Source organism: Lynx rufus, unplaced genomic scaffold (assembly GCF_022079265.1).
Source record: "Lynx rufus isolate CCGP_SWC_20201006 ecotype Redwood Valley unplaced genomic scaffold, mLynRuf1.p SCAF_34, whole genome shotgun sequence".
Taxonomy (NCBI): Eukaryota; Metazoa; Chordata; class Mammalia; order Carnivora; family Felidae; genus Lynx; species Lynx rufus.
In genome coordinates, this window is record NW_025814850.1 from 2175335 (window position 1) to 2196771 (window position 21437).

The following is a 21437-nucleotide window of genomic DNA, read 5'->3' on the forward strand; positions in this document are numbered from 1 at the left end:
ACATTTTTTAAAAAAGAGAAACAAATATTCGTATGTTGAAATCCTAACCCCCAAGGTGATGCTCTTAGGACGTGGGGCCTTTTGTGGGGGATTAGGTTATGAAGACTCATGAAGGAGACACAAGAGAGGTCCCTCAGCCCTTCCGCCACATGAGTAACATAACAAGAACAGTCTTCATGAACCAGGAGGGGGTTCTCATTAGACCCTGCACCTACCAGTGTCTTAATCTTGAATTTCCCGGGAACGCCTGGGTGGCTCAGTCAGTTAAGCCAAATTGAGGAAGCCTGGACACGAGACAGCCGGGAATCCAGAACGTGCACTGCGGTGACGAGAGAGATCGCCCGCAGAAACGCTCTGGTTCTGCCTCGAGGGGCGAAAGAGGGGGTCTAACACTCAGAGTAGTGCAGCCCCTGGTTTTCTCTTCTGCCTCTCTCCTGCCCCAGCCCCCACCCCCACCCCTCGCGACAGTTCCATGGCAGTGGCAGTGGTGACAGTGAGCCCACTGACACCTTAACCTCTGAGGGAGGAAAACTTCTCCCTCTGATCAAACAGCTACGGTCCCAAGGGGATAGGGGTGAGCCTGAACCCGGGCACAGTCCCAGGAAGTGTGCAGCAGAGACAGTGACTCAAGCACCCCCTCCCCCCCCCCCCGTTTTCTCCCTGGAGAACGAAGAAGGGAAGTCCCGGGAAGTGAGAAGCACGAAAGAAATCACACACAGGGCCGAGCAACCTGGCCAAGTTGTTCACGAGCTGAGCTCACCCCCTCAGCTGTACTCCATGGGTCGGGCCCTGAGCAGTAAACCTACAGTTCTTCCAGAAGGCAGGGAGAAACTGTGCTACCAAAAAAAAAAAAAAAAAAAAAAAAAAAAAAAAAAAGTTTGAAGAAATAATGGCTGAAAACTTCACTTCCCAGATTTGGCAAAAGACCTAAATTTACAGATCCAAGAACCTCGGCAAACCCAAACAGGACAAATTAAGATCACACTCATACCCCTGAAAGCCAAAGCCAAAAAACTCTTGGAAGCGGCCGAGGAAAAAAAGTTGTTCATCAGGAAACAACTATGCAAACGACCTCGTATGTTTCACCGGAAACTGTGAGACCAGAAGGAAGTGGAATAACATTCTTCCAGTGCTGAGAGAAGCTGTCAACCCAGAATTCCACATCCAGTGAAAATATCTTCCATAATGAAAGTGAGGTTAGGAAAACCTCAGCGAGGGGCGCCTGGCTGGCTCCGTCAGCGGAGTCTGCAACTCTTGATCTTGGGGTTGTGAGTTCGAGCCCCACGTTGGGTGCGGAGGTTACTTAAAAATAAAATCTTTAAGGGGCGCCTGGGTGGCTCAGTCGGTTGAGCTTCCGACTTCGGCTCAGGTCAAGATCTCGCGGTCCGTGGGTTCAAGCCCCACGTCGGGCTCTGTGCTGACAGCTCGGAGCCTGGAGTCTGCTTCGGATTCTGTGTCTCCCTCTCTCCCGGCCCTGCCCCCTGCTTGCACTCTGTCTCTCTCTCTCTCAAAAATAAACATTAAAAAATTTTTAATTATAAAATAAAATAAAATCTTTATAAAAAAAAGAAATTTTCAGTGAAAAAAAGAGCTAAGAGCATTTGCGGCTGGCATATCTACGCTAAAAGAGTTGCTGAAGGAAACTCTTCAGACAGATGTCAAAGACATGGGCATTTTCTCCTAAAGTTAAACTTTAGAACCTTTAGACCCTGTATGACCCAGAAATCCCACTGCAAGGCATTTATCCTAGAGAATACACGTGTCCACACAGAAACCTGTACACGAATGTTTACAGCAGCTCTATTCATAATTGCCCTAAGCTGGAAACAATCCGGATGTCCTTCAATGGGTGACTGAATGAACAAGTCACATTACATTCGTATATTGGGATATTTACTACTTAGCAATTAAGAGGAATGAATTCTTGAGATGCAGGATAAATTCGATTAATGCCAATGGCATTAGGCTGAGTGCACAGGCTGTCTCAAAAGGTCACATACCGTGTAATTCCAGTTATAGGATATTCTCAAAACTATGGTGATAAAGAACAGATCAGGGGCTCCTGGGTGGATCAATCAGTTAAGCCTCCGACTTCGGGTCAGGTCATGATTTCATGGTTCATGAGGTCGAGCCCTGCGTCAGGCTCTGTGCTGACAGCTCGGAGCCTGGAGCCTGCTTCGGATTCTCTGTCTCTGTCTCTCTCTCTCTCTCTGCCCTCCCCTGCTCACTTTCTCTCTCTCTCTCTCTCCCAAAAATAAATAAACATCAAAAAAAAAAAACCTTTAAGGGGCGCCTGGGTGGCTCAGTCGGTCAAGCGTCCAACTCAATCTCGGCTCAGGTCATGATCTCCTGGTTCATGAGTTCAAGCCCCGCATCAGGCTCTGTGCTGACAGCTCGGAGCCTGGAGCCTGCTTCGGATTCTGCGCCTCCCTCTCTCTCTGCCCCTTCCCCGCTCATGCTCTGTCTCTGTCTCTCAAAAATAAATAAATGTTTAAAAAAATTTTTGAAGTCAGTTTTACCGTACATTAATTTTTTAACCACTTTCTTAAAGTTACTATCTCTAAAGAGCTCAACACAGTGCGTGGTAAATAGTAAGCTTTCAAAAAGCATTCAAATAAATTCCTGTCTTTTCGAAGCCGAGGCACCTGCCCGTATAAGGAACACAGGAGAAATGCCGGCTGGGGGCGACTTAAAGACCAGGAGAATATCCCGCTTCACTGGGGTCTGTGCCTTCGTGAGGTCACCCCCTAGGTGGTGTCCCCAGATGATTTTGTGCAGAAGAGAAGCGGCATGAAGATTTATGATCATCAGGTGCAAACAGCTCCCAGGAGGAGGTGAAGTGAGAAGGCACAGACTGTGGGGAGAGGGTCCAGGTGCATTTAGAGAGTGTGGGGTCTTCTAGAAGCTCAGAGTTCAGCTCCAGAGCCAGGCAAATCCTGGTTCAGACTGTGCTCCTTCCGGTCCTACCTCCGTGGCCAAGCTGCCTCATCTCTGAGCCTCGGCTTTGTCATCTGTGAAAAGTAGATCGTAAAACTAGCCATAAAGTGTTATGATGATTTAATATGGTGTCTGTAAGATGTTCGGCACCGTTGCCAGCTCGTTGTAAATGCCCGATAAAATGCTACGTTTTATGGCTATTATTTGCAATAAAGAGATTGGCAGGATACACCCTAAATGTGAACAGAGAGTTATGTTTTGTGGAGGGATTTTTTTTTTTTTAAGATTTTATTTTTCAGAAAGCTCTACACCCAGTGTGGGGCTTGGACGCACAACCCCGAGATCCAAAGTCACATGTTCGTCTGACTGAGCCAGCTGGGGGCCCCTTATTAGGAATTTTTTTTTTATCCTCAACATTTCATTACAAAAAAACTTCAAAGTGGGGCGCTTGAGTGGCTCAGTCGGGTTGGGCGTCCGACTTCGGCTCAGGTCATGATCTCACGGTTTGTGAGTTCGGGCCCCACGTCGGGCCCTGGGCTGACAGCTCGGAGCCTGGAGCCCGCTTCGAATTCTGTGTCTCCCTCCGTCTGCCCCTCCCCTGCTTGCACTCTGTCTCTCGCATTGTCTCAGGGATAAATAAACATTAAAAAAAAATTTTTTTTTTAAAGAACAAAAAACAAAAATAAAACAAAAAAATGTCAAAGTTACGGCAAGTTGAAAAGACCGTTCAGGGAATGTTCTTAGTGAGATCCAGGATGCTTTTTCTTTCTTTTTGCTTATCCATAGTTTGTAATTTTCTACAATAGACATATATTGCCTGGATAGTGAAACATAAATACAAGGGAGGGGAAAAGGAAAAAAACAAAAAAACGACAACTGTGAGGGAGAACAGGACCAAAGACAGAGTCCCATGGTTCAAAGTCACTCTCTCCCACCGACAGCCTCTGCTGGGCCATCAACTGTCTTTAGAAACGGCCCCACATCTAATTAGCAATTCTTTCAGCCATTGGGCCATTTCACCCATACATCACCCTCGTGTCCACGGGATGTCAGGAGAAATTTTGGCCAAGCGCCTTGCTGAAGTCCAGACACAAGGAGTCTATAGCACCTCCCCCACCTCCGTCCAAGTAATTCCATTAATGAGGCAAATCAGATCAACCCAGAGTAATCTGTCCTTAGTGGTTTCTGATCATGTCTTCCCCTCCACACACTTGCACACCAAGGGTGGTGGAAAAGGCACGGATTCTGGGGTCAGACCGGTCTGGGTTTGAATCTCGCTTGCATCTCAGCTGGGTGACTTTGGGAAAGTTGCTTGACCTCTCTGAACCTCGCTGCACAAAGGCAGTAACAAAGCCCGTGTCACAGGCTTCTTTTGATACATAAAAAAATTGGATACACCTGTCTCCCTCCCCATCCAAACTGTGGTCTCAAGGCCAAGGCCTGGGCTTCCTATCTCTGCACCCCTCCCCCAGTGCCCAGCAGAGAGGGGGACCCTCACCCCAGCCCCTGACACCCAATACCCCCTCCACTCCTCTCTCTACATCTCTGCCCCCTGCGTCTCCCCCCCCCCCCTCTCCAGAGCTCTCGCCAATTCCCTTTCCACGCACCGTCCTCTCCTCCCTCACCCAGAACCTCTGGCATCTCCCTGTCTCCCCCTTACCTCCCTCGCCCAGCCCAGTGACAGGCTTCACCCCTACTCCATTCCACGTCCCCTGTGCAGCCCGTGGCCTGCTCCGTGGCCCTCGGTGGAGTGGTAAAGTGCTGTCGACTCATTTGCTCAATCACTTGTTAGCAGCTTCATTAGTTCTGAGGGCTCCGTGGAAAGCCATTAGTGTGACTCAGTCTGTGTCATCCATGAGGGGAGCGGGGAGGAGACAGCAGAGCCAGGGGAAAACAGAAAACAACGCACCATCCGCCCTCCTGGCGCCTCTCGGGGAGACCGAGGCCCAGGCCAGCTGCACGGAAACTAGGGTTCCGGGGGCCTCTCCTTGACACCCCCTTGCACCTTATGAGACGCAGGGGCTGCTGTCCCCAGCCGGGAGGACCCTGGCCTGAAGCCCGTTCTAGGCCAGCTGCCCCGGCCACAGGCACCACAGACCCGCCCAAACTTCGTATGAAGGGACATCTTTCTGGGGAAGAGCAACCACGGCTCCCATCAATATTTAAAGCCCCCCACCCTCCCCGAGGTCACCCCCACTCCTGCTCTGTGGCTGGGCGCCCCCCCAAAAGCATAGCCCTCAACACCCTGCATTGAAAGGGCAGAGGTGTTTGCCCATCTGACGCCTGGATTGTGGGCACCTCGCCTACAGTGCCCTTGACTTACTTCTCTCCATCGTGGCGTCCAGCCCAGTGCCAGGCTGGGAAGAGCCTCAGTAAATGTGTGTTGGACAAAGACATGAATGAGTCTCCATTTCATAGACAAAGATATGGGACACAAAGAGGTAAAGTGACTTGCCTTCCCTGACGTCACCCAATCTTAACCAGCTGGGCCTGATCAAGGGCTTGATGAGGAGATCACCACATGCTCGTATACACTACTCTATGTCTACGGTGTGAACGGTGCCCGAGATCCGATGCTCTTGTGCAGTGCACAACCTGTATGCTAGTACTTGGTGGCTTTGCTCTCAGGCAGGAGTCGGGCAAAAACAGAAGCTTTAGCCAAGGTTCTGGCCAAAGCAGGAGTACTAAGGGAACAAAACAGATTTGGGCATGTGGCAGAAACACGTGGACAGTCTTTCAAGCTAATGAGATGTCAGTAAGGCGTATGCCTGAGGCTGGGCCAAGCTAGATTCTGTGCTCAACTGGGCATCTGGGCTCAACACCTAGGACCAGTCTGTTCAGTAGGCTTCCCTGGTCTGGGGGCAGCTGCTCATTTTGACCTAGAGAAGACGGTTTGTCCCTCAGACAACCTTGGGCACAGGGTGAACTAAGAAGGAGAAGAATGGTGGTGGCACCGAGTGTGGCTTCCAGCGTCCTGCTGAGGTCCTGAAAGCAGCTGGGAGTGGAAAACAGGGAGCCAAGGAGGGTTTAGGGGGCAGAGCTACAGCCCTGGGATGAAGGAGGCGGAGAGAGGGCGTGGTCACCTTCCAGGGGCTCTCCCAGGGAGGCCCCTCCCCAACTTAGCCCCCAGCTCTGGAGGCTGATCAGTGTAGCACAGACCCAGCCCTGCCAGGACACATACAGCCAGAGGCCACTGGCTTTTGGGACCCCACGGGTCTGGGTGCCTGGCCCCCAAGGAGACGAAGGTGAGACCTGATAGCGAGGGGTGGATTAATCCCAGGGGCCTGGCTGGAGGCGACACTGCTGGGTGTGAGGGTTGTTACTCCGCGAGGGGTGGGGGGTGTTCATACATCAGGGGAAGAGTCCTTCAGATGCCCATCTGCACCCACTGCCCACCCTCCCATGCAAGCACGCACCCAGTTCTAGCCCTCGGGGACCTAGATGCTGCAGAGGGACACCCGCGTGCCGGTCCACCCACTCCACACCCTTCCCACCCCTCACCCCACACCCCACACCCTGCCGGCCGCTGGCTGACCTCCTCGACGGTCGCACGCGCGCCCCACCCTCCCCGGGGGTCCTGCGCAGGCTGCCAGCCCGAGGCGAGCGGCAGGTGTTTGCACAGCTAAGTGGCGTCTGTGTACAGAGCCGGAAAGCTGCCGCGCAGCGCTTATCTCCCGCAAACACATTATCTCCCGCAACAACATCAGCGCGCCGTGCCGGAACCCCTCGCCCCGCCGCGCTCATCCGGCCAGCGCTGATAAGGACCGGAGGGAGCAGAGGGCACCCCCCACTTCCCGGCACCCCGCCGCCTCCAATCGGCCCGCGGATCCGGAAAGATGATGGGGTCACAGGAGGGCCCCGACCCGGGGAGGCTGGAGCCTCCCCAGCGCCCTGCGTCGCTGCTGCCCTGCTCCCACCCATCAGCCCTCGTCCCTCCTCTCCCAGGGCCTCGGCTACCAGCCCTGTCTGCCCTGAGCCACCTTCCCCTTGTGGCAGCGACGACACAGCCAGGGACCCATGTCTTGACCTGGATTCCCAATGGGTGGGAGCAGGAGACTCGTCAGGAATTACAGTAGTAGGAGGAGGTATGTAATTTGATCGAGGCTTAACTGGGCTGCAGGGCTGTCTGAGAAGCATTACAAGCATCTGATTTCATTTCCCCAACAATTCAGGGAAGTAGGTACTGTTATTATTCCCATTTTGCAGAGGTGGAAACTTACTTAGGTTCGAAACCTTAGCATATGGATTTGAACCTGGCACCCTCTGAACCCAGAGCCTACCCTGGCCTCCTCCTCCTAAGAGACCAGCGAGTTAGTCCGGCCTCCGTGGTTAACTGAGTTCACCGAGGAAGACGCCGAGGCACATCGGGGGAGGCAGCTGGCATCTGGATGTCAGGCACACAGTCGGGGCGCTGAGGTCACTGAAATTGATCGCCTAAGTCTAGACCGGTGACCTGGCCAGATCGTTAAATCTCGATTTTGCTCTTAATTAAATCCAGTCTGGTTGCATGAGGCGGTGGTTCTGGGCATGACTTTGTTACTCTTCCAAACTTGTACGAAAGTGCTTATATGACTTTCATAGTGAAAAAGGAAAAAGCCCTCCTAAATACAAAACACATAAAATAAATATTTTAAAAACTGTGTACGTGGGACTACGTTAATATGGAACACTTTTCTATCTAATAAAAAAACGAAGTGAAAAGGCAGGCTTTGAAATTAAGAGAATGTATTTACAACATATAAAACTAAAGAAGCATTAAGATCTGGAATATATGAAGAGTACCTACAAATCAATAACAAAATGACCGAGACCCCCGTTTTAAAAAGCGAGCAAAGGTGGGGCACCTGGGTGGCTCAGTCAGTTGAGTGTCTGACTCTGGGTTTCCGTTCAGGTTATGATCTGACGGTTTGAGGGATGGAGACCCGCATCGGGCTCTGGGCTGACAGTGCAGAGCCTGCTTGGGATTCTCTCTCTCTCTCTCTCTCTCTCTCTCTCTCTGCCCATCCTCTGCTCAGGTGCTTGCACGCTTTCTCTCTCTCTCAAAATAAATAAATAAACTTCAAAAATAGTGAGCAAGGACAATAACCAAGTCACCAAAAAATGTGAAAAATATTGATTCTATTTCACTATTAATCAAAGGAGTACATATTAAAAGAAAGAGATACTTTTTTTCCTATTAAAAAATTGGGGGCAAAGATTTTTTTTCAATGATAATACCCAGTGCTGCCCAGGCTATGACCAGCCCCTTTGCAAACACTAGAGATGAGACCTGCAGGAGAATTTTCAGAATGCTGGCTTAGGGTAATGGGTGGCTACCTTTTATCCAGGTTTCCATTTCTGTGAAGGTAACAGTAGATATATCCAGAGGTTAAGTACAAGGATACTCAGCACAGCGGTAATTAACAAAACACACACAAAAAGGGAAACACAAAATTCCCAAATGTCCAACAATGGGTAAACTATGACACGTATGAAAGATGTACTATGTTAATGGAGCCGTTAAAAATCACAGTTTTGAAAATTGTTGAACGACATGGAAATATTTAGGACATATGCTTACAGGTGAAAAAAGCTGAGTACAAAAAAAAAAAAAATTATAGCGGCACCTGGGTGGCTCAGGCAGTTGAACATCCGACTCTTGCTTTTGGTTCAGGTCATGATCCCAGGGTCATGGGATCGAGCCCCTGGCCGGCTCCAAGCTGAACATGGAGACTGCTTGGGATTCTCTTCCTGTCTCCTTCTCTCTCTCTACCCCACTCACACACACACACTCTCTCTCTCTCTCTCTCTCTCAAAATAAAAACTTTAAAAAATTGTATAGGGGTGCGTGGCTGGCTCAGTCAGAAGAGCATCCGACTCTTGATCTTGGGGGTTGTGAGTTCCAGCCCCATGTTGTGTGTAGAGATTATTTAAATCAATTTTTTAAAAAATTAAAAAAAAATAGTACATACAGAAAGGCTCCAAGTCCCTCTCTCTCTCTTTCTCATATATATATATATACATATATATATGTATACACATATACACATACACATACACGTGTATATACATATATACACGTGTATGTGTATATACATATATACACAAACACATATACGTGCATATATACATATATGTATATATACATATATGTGGGTATATATATATATATATATATGCCTATACATGGAAGGAAATCCCTCAGAGATATTCTATACGTAAAAATGTCAAGGATAGTTGTCTCTTGGGATGGAACTACAGGTGATTTGTTCTTTATATTTTTACGGAATTTTTATAGTTTGCAATGGATATTACTTTCATAATCAGAAAAGTTGTAACTGAGAAAATTACAAACAAAAGAAATAAGAACACAAAAAATGTATAATCCATCAAACATTGTTCTCTTTGTTTTCTCGGCACCCTAGCCCGGGCCAGGGAACCGTACTTTTGAAGTTTGCTCTGGGGGAGGAGACCCCACTTCCTCCTCCCAGGGCCCCAGACTTCCTGAAAGCTGCCCCAGGCTGGTCACCTCCCCGCCCCCCCTCCCCCCCCCCGCAGGGACTTCTACCCTGGCCCACGGGTGTCTCACCCGAACCCCACCTGCTGCCATCCCCTTCTTTCCTGCCTGCCTTCTGCATGGCGGGAATTCGTCCTGTCCCCCAGCTCCCTGTCCCCTCTCCCTCCATCTTGTCGGCCCAGGACTATAACTTAATGTCTTCCACTGACACCTTCCTACCCTAGTCCCAAAGCCCGGCCCCCTCCCCCTCCCCCCTGCAGCCTCTAGCCAGGAATGAGACCGGAGGAAGGACCAGAGCCCAGAAGGGCTGTGGTCTCAGCAAGGAAAGCGCCTGCGCCAGGCTCAGTGCCTGGGAGGAGCAGAGACTCAAGATTGGCCAGGATTGGGCAACACGGTGGGCCCTTGGCCCATAAAGGGAGGTGAGCGCCCAGGTCTTTTTCTCCTGAAGACATATGCCCAAGTGTCTGTCCCAGAGGGATGGCATTTGGGGTGTCTGAGGAGGAGGCTAGGTGCCCCCATTGCTCCCGTGGTTCTCCCCGGGTTTCTTGCAGTCCAAAGGGAAGAGTCATTTGAGGACTGTGGCCCCAGACAGGCCTAAAGTGGAGTCTCAAGTCTATAGCCCACTGATTTTGCCTCTCTGAGCCTCAGTTTTCTCACCTGTAAATGGGAATAAGAATAATACCCTTGCAAGGTCATTGTAAGGAGCACAGAAAATGGAGCAGAAACACAGAGGAGGTGGCCATGAACCCGACCCACGGCTGTTACGCCTGCCCCAGCACTCGGAACCGTGTGCCACTGTCAAGGGAGCCTGCGCGCCCCTGCCCCTCCATCCGGTGCCCTGCTCGCAGGTGGATGCACTGTCGTGCCCAGCCACCACAAACTGGCTTTCGAATCCCAGCTCCGCGTGTCTGCTGCAAGCTAGGCACACTGCTAAGCATTTTACATTTACTCCCCATGGCCATCCCATAAGGTCTGCGTTGTCAGCTCCCTGTTACTGATAAGGAAACTGAAGCTCAGAGAGGTTAAGCAACTTGCCCCAGGTCCCACAGCAGGTAAACGGATACCAGGGCGGAAGCTCAGGCCAGTCTGGCCCCAGGCCCAAGCTCTTTCCTCTGTCTCAGGCCGTCCTCCTGGAGCCAGACGCCCACACATTCCTCGAGCCTCTGTGTCCGCGCCTGTGGGGGTCAGCACAGATGCAGGTGACTGTGGTCCTGAAGCCATGTCTCTATGACCAATATGCCCAGACCGTGCAGAGCTCTCCCCGCCTCCACCCTTATTAATTGCACCAGGAGCCACCCCAGGAAATCAGGCCTCCCTCCCTGCAACCCCTGCTGCTCTGTGGCTTAATTACTTCTCCTCCTGGCTGTAATGAATGTCTCTGAGCCCCTGAGACAGGAAACTTCATCAGGAACAGCCGCCTCCATGATTCAGCCCTGCCTCCCCCAGCCCTGTCCCTTTGGACCCAGACAGCGGCTCAGCCTCTGCCCCATCTCCGACCTAGTCCCAGCTTCAGCTACAGAGGGCATCTGGGGGTGGGAGGCTCCTTCCGGTCTTCAGCCTCCCTGCCCCCGCCCATGGAATGCAGGCCCTAAAACCAGACCACAAGGGGTCTGCCCCAGACTGGGGGCGGGGGTCCAGATCCTCAGTCCCTCATCCAGCAATCTGCCCAGAGGCATTGGAGCAGACAGCTCAGAATGGCAGCTCCTCCTGGTTTTCTGCACACCCACACCCACGGGGGGCAGCACAGAGAGATCATTCTTTCCTCTTATTCATTCACCCACATTCCAGGAGCACCTATTCTGTGCCAGTCCCTGCCCCAGGCACCGGGAACACGACAGGGAGCAAGGCAGACAAGATGTGTGCCTTCTAGGAACCTATGGTCCAGCCAGAACAAAGCCCAAAACAAGGGAACAAGCAGATAAATAAAACTACTCTTGGGGCGCCTGGGTGGCGCAGTCGGTTAAGCGTCCGACTTCAGCCAGGTCACGATCTCGCGGTCCGTGAGTTCGAGCCCCGCGTCGGGCTCTGGGCTGATGGCTCAGAGCCTGGAGCCTGTTTCCAATTCTGTGTCTCCCTCTCTCTCTGCCCCTCCCCCGTTCATGCTCTGTCTCTCTCTGTCCCAAAAATAAATAAACGTTGAAAAAAAAAATTAAAAAAAAAAAAAAAACTACTCTTGACTCTTGAACGACATGGGTTTGAACTATACGATCCACTTACTTGCGGGCCTTTTCAATAAATACAGTACAGCATTGTAAATGTATTTTACATTTCTTCTTTATGATTTTCTTTTTTTAATAATTTTTCTTCTTTAGGTATTTACATCTCTTCTTTATGATTTTCTTTTTTTAATAATTTTTTTCATTTTTTAAAGTTGCTTTATTTTGAAAGAGAGAGAGAGAGAGAGAGGGAGAAAGAGAATGAGTGAGGGAAGGGCAGAGAGAGGAGAGAGAGAATCCCAAGCAGGCTCTGCGCTGTCCGTGCAGAGCCCCTTGCGGGGCTTGATCCCATGAACCGTGAGATCATAACCTGAGGCAGAATCAGGTCTCAGACGTTTAACCAACTGAGCCACTCTGGCGTCCCAATAACATTTTCTTTTCTCCAGCTTACTTTATTGTAAGAACACAATATAGTGTGATTATAACACACAAAATATGTGTAATCGACTGTTTATGTTATCCATAAGGCTTCCGGTCAACAGTGGGCTATTAGTAGTTAAGTTTTGGGGGAGTCAAAAATCATACATAGATTTTTGACTGTGCAGGGGGTTGACATCCCTAACACCCGCGTCGTTCCAGAGTCAACTGTATTTTTTTAAGTGACTTTTTAAAACATTTTTTTAAAGTTTATTTTGAGAGAGACAGAGACAGTGCAAGTGGGGGATGGGCAGAGAGAGAGAGAGGGAGGGAGAGAATCCCCAGCAGGCTTCACGTTGTCAGCGCAGATCCCGACTCGGGGCTCCAACTCACAAACCATGAGATCGTGACCTGAGCTGAAACCAAGAGTCAGACCTGGAAGCAACTGAGCCACCCACATATCCCAGGGGTCAACTGTATTTATAGGGAGGGGGGAAAAGTGGGAGCTGAGATGGAGTGATAGCTTGAGTAGCAGGGATGGGCAGAGAGAGAGATGCCACATTCACTTCCAGCCCATCCTGTTCAATCCCTACATCAGAAGTCCTCCAGCCGTCTTCCCTACATCCTTCGTACTTCAAGGCCAACCCGTGGTCTTACTGGATTATCACCTCCAGTGATACACCTCGGCTACATACCCACCCTACCTATCCCCTCAAACAACCAGAGGGAAAAGAGACGGTCCTCGGTGTGGGAGCCTGAGCCACCATGTCAGGAAAGAGGACAGCAGAATGAACACAGTATTCCCTGCAGCCACCCAACATCCCCTTTCGGTCTCTCCACCCTCCCACTGGGGTCCCCAATCCCCCCACCCCCTGCCCATTACTGAAGTAATTTCCAGGCAGACTCAAGAGTTACACGTAAAAGTAAATTGAACCATAGAAAATCGGGAAGAAAGAACAACCAGACCTCTCGAGGGAAGAGAGCTTTGTGAGTGTAAAGAAAACACGGGACGAAGTCACAGAGAAAGGTCACCAACCTTGCCCACAGAAGCGTTAAACGCATGTGTGTGTCATAAACACGTGACTGAAATTACGCACGAACCGCGTCTCTTTGCCGAGCTCACTTCTCACCCGTCCTAGATCCAGCCGGCAGGGAACTTTCCCTCACCTGGCCCCCACCCTTCACCTTACCCAGTGTGGATTGGCTGTTGCCCCTGAATGTTCCCGGCCCCCCACTGCTCCATGTTCTATCAAAGCACAGATGAAACTGTGTTGTGAGTGTTGGTTTCTATTTCGATCCTCGTGGTCCGTGGGCACCTGGACATCTTATTGATTTTATAATCTCCATGCCCAGCACACAGAAATACTTTACAGAGTAGAACTAAGTTTTTTACTGAATATCTGTTATATTTTCTCCTTCCCTAGGGTTTGTTTTTTTTTTTTTTTTTTATGTAGCAAAAGACACGTAACAGACATCAGAAAAATACACATAATGCAAAATTTACCACCTTAATTTTTGGAGGAAACGCCGCCTGTTTCCATAGCAGCTACACCGCTTCACATTCCCGCCAACAGCGCACAGGGATTCCAATTTCTCCGCATCCTCACCGACACTTGTTATTTTCTGGTGTTTTTGTCAGTAGCCATCCTAACATGTGTGAGGTGGCGCCTTGCTGTCGTTTTGATGTGCATTTCCCAACCAGTCGTTTTTATTTTTATTTATTTTCAAATATGAAATTTATTGTCAAATTGGTTTCCATACAACACCCAGTGCTCTTCCCAACAGGTGCCCTCCTCGATACCCATCACCCACCCTCCCCTCCCTCCCACCCCCCATCAACCCTCAGTTTGTTCTGAGTTTTTAAGAGTCTCTTATGTTTTGGCTCCCTCCCTCTCTAACCTCTTCCCCGCCCCCCCCCCCTCCCCGCCATGGTCTTCTGGTAAGTTTCTCAGGATCTACATAAGAATGAAAACATATGGTATCCGTCTTTCTCTGTATGACTTATTTCACTTAGCATAATGCTCTCCAGTTCCATCCACGTTGCCCAACCAGTCGTTTTTAAATGAAAGAGCCAACATACTAAAAAAAAAAAAAAAAAAAAAAAAAAAATCCATATGGCAGATATGAGGAGTTGATATCTTTTTTTAAGTTTATTTATTTATTTTTGAGAGAGAGCATGAGCAAGGGAGGGGCAGAGAGAGAGAGAGGGAGAGAGAGAGAGAATCCCAAGCAGGCTCCACGCTCTGTGCGGAGCCCGACTCAGGGCTTGATCCCACGACCGTGAGATCATGACCTGAGGCAGAATCAGGACTCAGACATTTAACCAACTGAGCCACCCAGGCGCCCCAGAAAAGGCTAATGCTTTATATGTTAAGTGACTATACAGATCTCGAAGGAAAACATTAGGGTCCCCAAAAGATAAATGGATATGAACAGACAAAGGTAACATTGAACAAATGGCATCCCTGGTAACCCGAAAAGACAAAACGGAATAGCGTGCTTTACCTGGTAAGATTTCAAGACTTAAAAATAAATAAAATTGGGGCACCTGTGTGGCTCAGTCGGTTGGGTGTCTGACTCTTGCTCATTCATGCTCACGCACAATGAGTGGGCATTGGTATGACCCCTTTTGAAAAGCAACTTCCAAAAATTCAAGAGCATTCAAAGTACATGGGGGCGCCTGGGTGGTTCAGTCGGTTGAGCGTCCGACTTCAGCTCACGTCATGTTCTCACGGTTCGTGAGTTTGAGCCCCACATGGGGCTCACTGCTATCAGCCCAGAGCCCGCTTTGGATCATCTGTCCCCCTCTCTTTCAGCCCCTCCTCTCGGCTCACTCTCTCTAAAAAATGAAGACACGTTTAAAAAAAAGAAAAAGTATTTACACACTTTAACCTAGGAATTCAGTTTCTGGCCACTTACTGAAAGAGACTTCTTTCAGCAATAGAAGCACAAAAATGTGTACCTCAGTTTATTTATCACAGGGAAAACTTGGAAGCATCGTAAATATCTAACAACAGCACGTTCAATATTAAATTTTAATAGATTCCTATAGTGTTAACATCACGCAGTTGCCCAAAAGATGATTATGAATTATATGAGATGAGAGCCTGTCTTGGATTCTAAGTGGGAAAAGCAGGATACAAAATGTTACCTGCAAAATAAGCTCTCGGCCCGGAAAAAAAATAAATAAGGCTAGTAAGTGTATGTACAAATATACAGCAGAGCATGCAACTCTTGATCTTGGGGTTGTGAGGTGGCCCTGTGGACGCCTCCCTCTAGGACTTCCAGTCTCCCCACCTGTGAGACCATACATTTCTGCTATTTCAAGTCACCCGGGCTGTGGTTCTTCGTGAGGGCAAGCCTCAGAAACTAATACAGGACCTACTATGAAAAATGTGTCTGGGGGCGCCTGGGTGGCTCAGTCGGTTGAGCGTCCGACTTCGGCTCAGGTCATGATCTCGTGGTCCGTGAGTTCGAGCCCCGCGTCGGGCTCTGTGCTGACCGCTCAGAGCCCGGAGCCTGTTTCGGATTCTGTGTCTCCCTCTCTCTCTGACCCTCCCCTGTTCATGCTCTGTCTCTCTCTGTCTCAAAAATAAATAAATGTTAAAAAAAATTAAAAAAAAAAAAAAGAAAAATGTGTCTGATATCCTTTTTTTTTTTTTTTTAATGTTTTATTTATTTTTGAGAGAGACAGAGCACAAGCGGGGGAGGGGCAGAGAGAGAGGGAGACACAGAATCCGAAGCAGGCTCTAGGCTCTGAGCTGTCAGCACAGGGCCCGATGCGGGGCTCGAACTTATGAATCATGAGATCACGACCTGAGCGGAAGACCCACCCTTAACCGACTGAGCCACCCAGGTGCCCTTGTTTCTGCCATCCTAAGTGAAGATGAGGAAAATAATTATAGGTGCACAATAACACAGCCATATTTGTTTGTTTGTTTAATGTGGAAGAGCTTGGGAAGAAATAGACCAAAGGCAAACAGCAGCTATATTAGTAGACTAGGGAGGTTTTATTTATCCAGTTTTCAGTAATTTTCCTAGATTACTTACAAAGATGCTTTTAATGTTTATTTTTGAGAGAGAGGGAGCGCGCAGGGGAGGGGCAGAGAGAGGGAGACAGAGGTTCCAAGGCGGAAGTTTCCACGTGTGGACAGCAGAGAGCCCCATGTGGGGCTGGAACTCACCGACGGGGGCGCAGGCTCCAGGTTCTGAGCTCTCAGCACAGGGCCTGACACGAGGCTCAAACCCACAAACCGAGAGATCATGACCTGAGCCAAAGTAGGCTGCTTAACCGACTGAGCTACCCAGGCGCCCCCTAAATTACTTTTATGATGAAAAAAAAAGAAGTGTTTGGTTTGTTTATTTGTTTGTTTGCTCTTAAGTATACCCTAAACACGTAACCACCAGCTCCTCTTCCAGCCCCACCCTCAGGCCTCGGGTCTCTGCCTGGGATCCCCCACCTCCGCCCCACCCCTGAACTTGCAGGAGCCCAACTGAGGTCGGGCCACTCTGCTCCTCCAAGCCCTGGTCGCCTCAAGCCGCACCCACACCACTGGCCTCCCTTCCCTGGGCTTTTCCCTTCCGTGCCCTGGCCTGGCCCTGCCACGCTAGCGGGCTCAGGAACGCTGGTACTTTCCCTGGGGTTTCTCAGTCCCACAGGCAAAGACCAGCGAGTCACCAGTGAATGGAAGGGAAGCCAGCTTTCTCCCCACAGAGAACAGGAAACAAAAGATCCCTGCAGTGGGAGGGACCGTCTTGCTCTAAGCAAGCCCGAGGCCACTCTGTGAGGCTGGGACTCCAACGCATGGGGTCTGACCCCAGATGAAGGCAAGGGGGCCCGAGCCCTGCCCCCGGATTCACTCGCCCAGCACCCTGCCCGGTCCATACTGGGAGAGCCCTTCATGTGTCCCGACTGAGGACGGCTGAGCCCCTTCTTCCCACCTTTGCTCCCAGTGAAACTTCCCACTCCTCTCAATGCCTTTACCCCTGACTCTCCCTTTGGCTGCACCCTCAATCGCCCACCCTCCCCTACCCTCCCCACCTCCCCTACCCTCCCCACCTCCCCTACCCTCCCTACCCTCCCCACCTCCCTTGCCCTCCCGGGCAAGTGCCCACCCCGGGCTGGTGGTCTTCAAGCAGGAGGGTTGGGGTTTCCAGATGCGATGCGAGAGCGACGCGTGAAGATGGGGTGGCTCTGGAAGGGTGTTGGCTGGGATGGGGGCAGCCAGAACCCGGAGGGAGGGGCGGCAAGCCTGGGCACCAGGGGACCAAAAGTCAACACCCCCTCTTCCCCCCGCCCAACCCGCTGCCCAGGGCGGGTTTTCACTCGCCCCCTCGAGCAGAGCGAATCGCTGTAACTTCAGAAGGAGCGCACCTCGTGCCTCCAGGCCGGGCCGACACTGCCCTCTCGTGGCAAGAGTGTGTAATTACAATCTGCGGGCGCACGACGGAACCCGCGTCCTTATCCACTGAGGACAGGTGGGGTACCGCCCAGAGTTCCCTGAGTCCAGGAGGCTGGCTGTTCAACTCCAGGACAGTTTCCTAAGCCCTGATACCCCACAATCGCTGCCTACACGTTAACTTCACCTTGGGACATGCGTATATTAAGATGAGCCATATGAAACGTCCATTTGCTGACTTCTGGCATATAAAAACACAAAAATATACAAAAGTCACACATGAACTCTGCCCCACACCTCACCCTTCACACATGCTAAACCCTCAAACACACACACACACACACACACACACACACACACACGAGCGCCTCTACACATTCCTCTTTCCTCTGGGGGAGACACACATGGGTATCCCTCCAGAGCTCTCATCCGCGGGCCAGAAAGTACCACCCAGGACTACTGCCTCACCCACGAGCCCCACACAACACCCAACCCCCACAAAGCCGTAACCACGTCACCCCTGAGTCTAGCTCCTCCCCAGCGTCTTCAACTCTTCCTTGGCCTCAAACTCACCAGGGACATCCCCATATTGAATGCCACCTCTCTTGACCTCTAGGGGCCAGCCCACATCTCTGCTCCAATACTTTTCAGATTTTAATGCCCAAAGAATCCCCTGGGGATCTCATTAAAATGCAGATGCTAATTCAGTAAGCCTAGAGAGGGCCCCAGATTCCTCATTTCCAACCAGCTCCCAGGTGATGCCGTGAACCATACTTTGAATAACGAGGTTCTGTTTCTTTCTCCAGCCACAATTCCCCCAGGATTTCCTATGGGCTCAGCCTAGGCCCCTCTCCAACCACTTGCTCCCTGGCTTTCCCACCCTATGTCCCCTTCCCATCCCACTGAAATGGAAAAGTCACGCGTGAGTGAAGCCAATAGCCTTTTCTCAGGGTTTGAAGCATCTGTGCCCCTTCCTTCTTGAAACATCTCCCCCTGTGGATTCTGGGTGATTTCTGGCGGGCCCCCGTCTACCTCTCCATGTGTTCTCCCCTTTCTACAGCCCCTCTCTGGCAGCTCCTGGCCACACTCAGGGCTTCATTCATCACCTGCTCCAGGGCCTCGCCAGCCCTGACCTCTCTCCTGAGCTCCAAGGTCCTTTTCCACTCGTCTGCTAGGAAGCTCCACTTGTGCCCTGAAAGCACTTGACCTCCACTTGTCTAAAATCCACTCCTAGGATCTCTGTAATAATGGTAACACCTACTTCATGGTGTTAGTGTGGGAATTAAATTACGTGAATATGTATCATGGGCTTAGAATAGCACCTGAGGAAGGGTTTGCCATTATTACCTTCAAGACAGTAGCCTTTTCTAAATACCCCCAACCCCCAGAGATGCTAAATTGTAGGAAGACTTCCTATCATAGGGTTATCATAGGGTATGGACAAATTCTCCCCCCGCCCCTGCTTTGTGTGTGTGTGTGCGTGTGTGTGTGTGTGTGTGTGTGTGTGTGTTCTGTCACCTCAGAGGTCTCGACGCTAACGGGTCTGCAGGTCTGCAATAACTCCCTCACACTGCTGATGGTTTCCTCCTTTTAGCAACCCCCCAGAGCAGCAGCCAGAAAGAGAGGCAGAGAATAGGGAGTCCCCTGCTGGACAAGAGGCTCACGGCACACTTGGAATTGAAACACTCATAAATTATGTATTTGTGGAGTATTTACCATTTCACACATTTGTGCCTTGAAGGCAAACTACTCATGGAAGAAGCAAACTAGCTTTTACTGAGTGTTTACGTGTCAGGCTGGTAACTTGCGCATATGGGAATTCACCGAACTTTTTTTTTTCATCCGTCTCATCATACATAGGAGTCGAGAGATAGTATAATGAATCCCCTGTGCCCGCTGTCCAGTTTCAACAGATATCAACTTCTGACTCATAGCCAGCCCCGTTGCACCTGTTCCCCTACCCTGCCTTCTCCCCTCCAAGGGTATTTTCAAGCAAATGCGAGACATGTTACCATTTCATCTATAAATATTCAGTATGCACGCTAAAATCCTTGGAGTAGTTTAAAAAAAACATAACACACAATCATAGCACACCTAAAAATTAATAGCTCAAATATCCTATGTGCAAAAAATTTTTCCAATTGTCGAATTTTTTACGGCTTGTTTCAGTCAGAATCCAAACATGGATTAAAAGAGACTTTTTTTTAAAGTTATTTTGAGAGAGAGAGAGAGAGAGAGAGAGAGCCGATGTGCATGAGCAGAGGAGGGGCAGAGAGAGAGGGAGAAAGAGAGAATCCCAAGCAGGCCCTGCACTGTCAATGCAGAGCCCAATGCGGGGCTCAAACCCACACACCATGAGATCATGACCTGAGCCCAAATCAAGAGTCAGATGCTTATCCAAATGAGCAACCCGGGTGCCCGGAGACTTTCAAAAACATCTTTTTGGGGCACCCAGCTGGCTCAGTCTGTAGAGCATACAACCCTCCATCTCAGAGTCGTGAGTTCAAGCCCCACGTTGGGTTTAGAAATTACTTCATTGAAAAAAACACATCTTTTCATCCAATTCCACCTTTCCTACTCTTATAATTTACTGGTTGAAGAAACCAGGGCGTTTGTGTCCCACAGGGGGGGATTTTGCTGACTGTATGCCCACAGAGAACTTTTCGTCTTCACTACTGCGTGAAGAGACTAAGCTTTGTTCTCTTCCCCCCTTTTACAGGTGACAAAAGGGAGGCTCAGAGAAGTCAAATGCCTTGCCCAAACCTTTGCAGCCGAGGAAGTGGCAGATTCCAACCTCCTGAGCCAGGGCAAAGTGGGACATCTTCAGAGTGCCCCGTTCACTACCTGACGCATAGCGCATGCTCACAAGACTGCGGCTGGTGCAGAAGGCCTTCGTACATTCCCACTGGGCTCGGCCCCCTCACAGATGGAGAGCCACCTTGGGGCCACCTGGGCAGTCCTGGGGCCAGTCCCATGACACAGACTCCACAGAGCCAGGTCTCCCTTTCCACAGGCCCCCACCTCTTTTTTTCTGCCTTCTGCTCGTTCATTCATTCGTTCGTTCGTTCCATAAACGTCTACTGGACAGTTCTCCCGCGCCAGGCACCATTGAGGCCCGTGAACGAATACGGCTCTGTGCCTCTGCACGTGGGTGGATGGATGTGCTCTCAGGAAGGGTGTCTGTTTCTACCTCTGTATGGTGTGTGTGTGTGTGTGTGTGTGTGTGTGTGTGTGTGTACAAAAGTCTGTACATTCATGTCCCAGATCTGAGTGTCCCTGTAGCTGTCCATGACGACAGCTGGGTGTTGTGCTCAAGGCTGAGTGCCCCCCGCTGAGGGGAAGTATCCGGAGGGGTCGGAAGGTTGTGTCTGTTCCCCAGCATCTCCAGGACCCAGGGCCTGGTGAGGGAAGACCGGAGCCCAATTCCGGGCATGGTGACAACATTTTTTGCCTTGAAAAACGAAACAAGGGCCTGCTTCAGAGGGGAACAAAGAAAATTTGAGCTGCGGGGAGCGCCTGGATGGCTCAGTCGGTTGAGCATCTGACTTCGGCTCGGTTCATGATCTCACGGTCTGTGAGTTCGAGCCCCGCGTCCAAGCTCTGTGCTGATGGCTCGGAGCCTGGAGCCTGCTTCGGATTCTGTGGCTCCCTCTCTCTCTGCCCCTCCCCTGCTCATGCTCTGTCTCTCTCTCTCTCTCTGTCAAAAATAAATAAACATTAAAAAAAAAAAAAAACGTAAAGAAAATTCGAGCTGGAACCCCAGACCGACAGTGATCCTGCAGGCCTTCTATTCAGAGCGGTAGGGTCAGGTAGGGGTGTTGACTTCATACACCCACATTCATCCCCCCCACAAAGCAGGGTCAGTTTTCCAACCAGAGGCTGGCCTTACCCCAGGGAGAGGCAGTGGGGACACAGTGGCCCCAGGGTCATTGGGCCTGGAGTTAATCATCTACCCAGGGTATCCCTGGGCCCATTGGCTGCCTGGGGACACGGCCCTCTGGGCTAACACCCAAAGCAGTGGGAAGCAGCTCC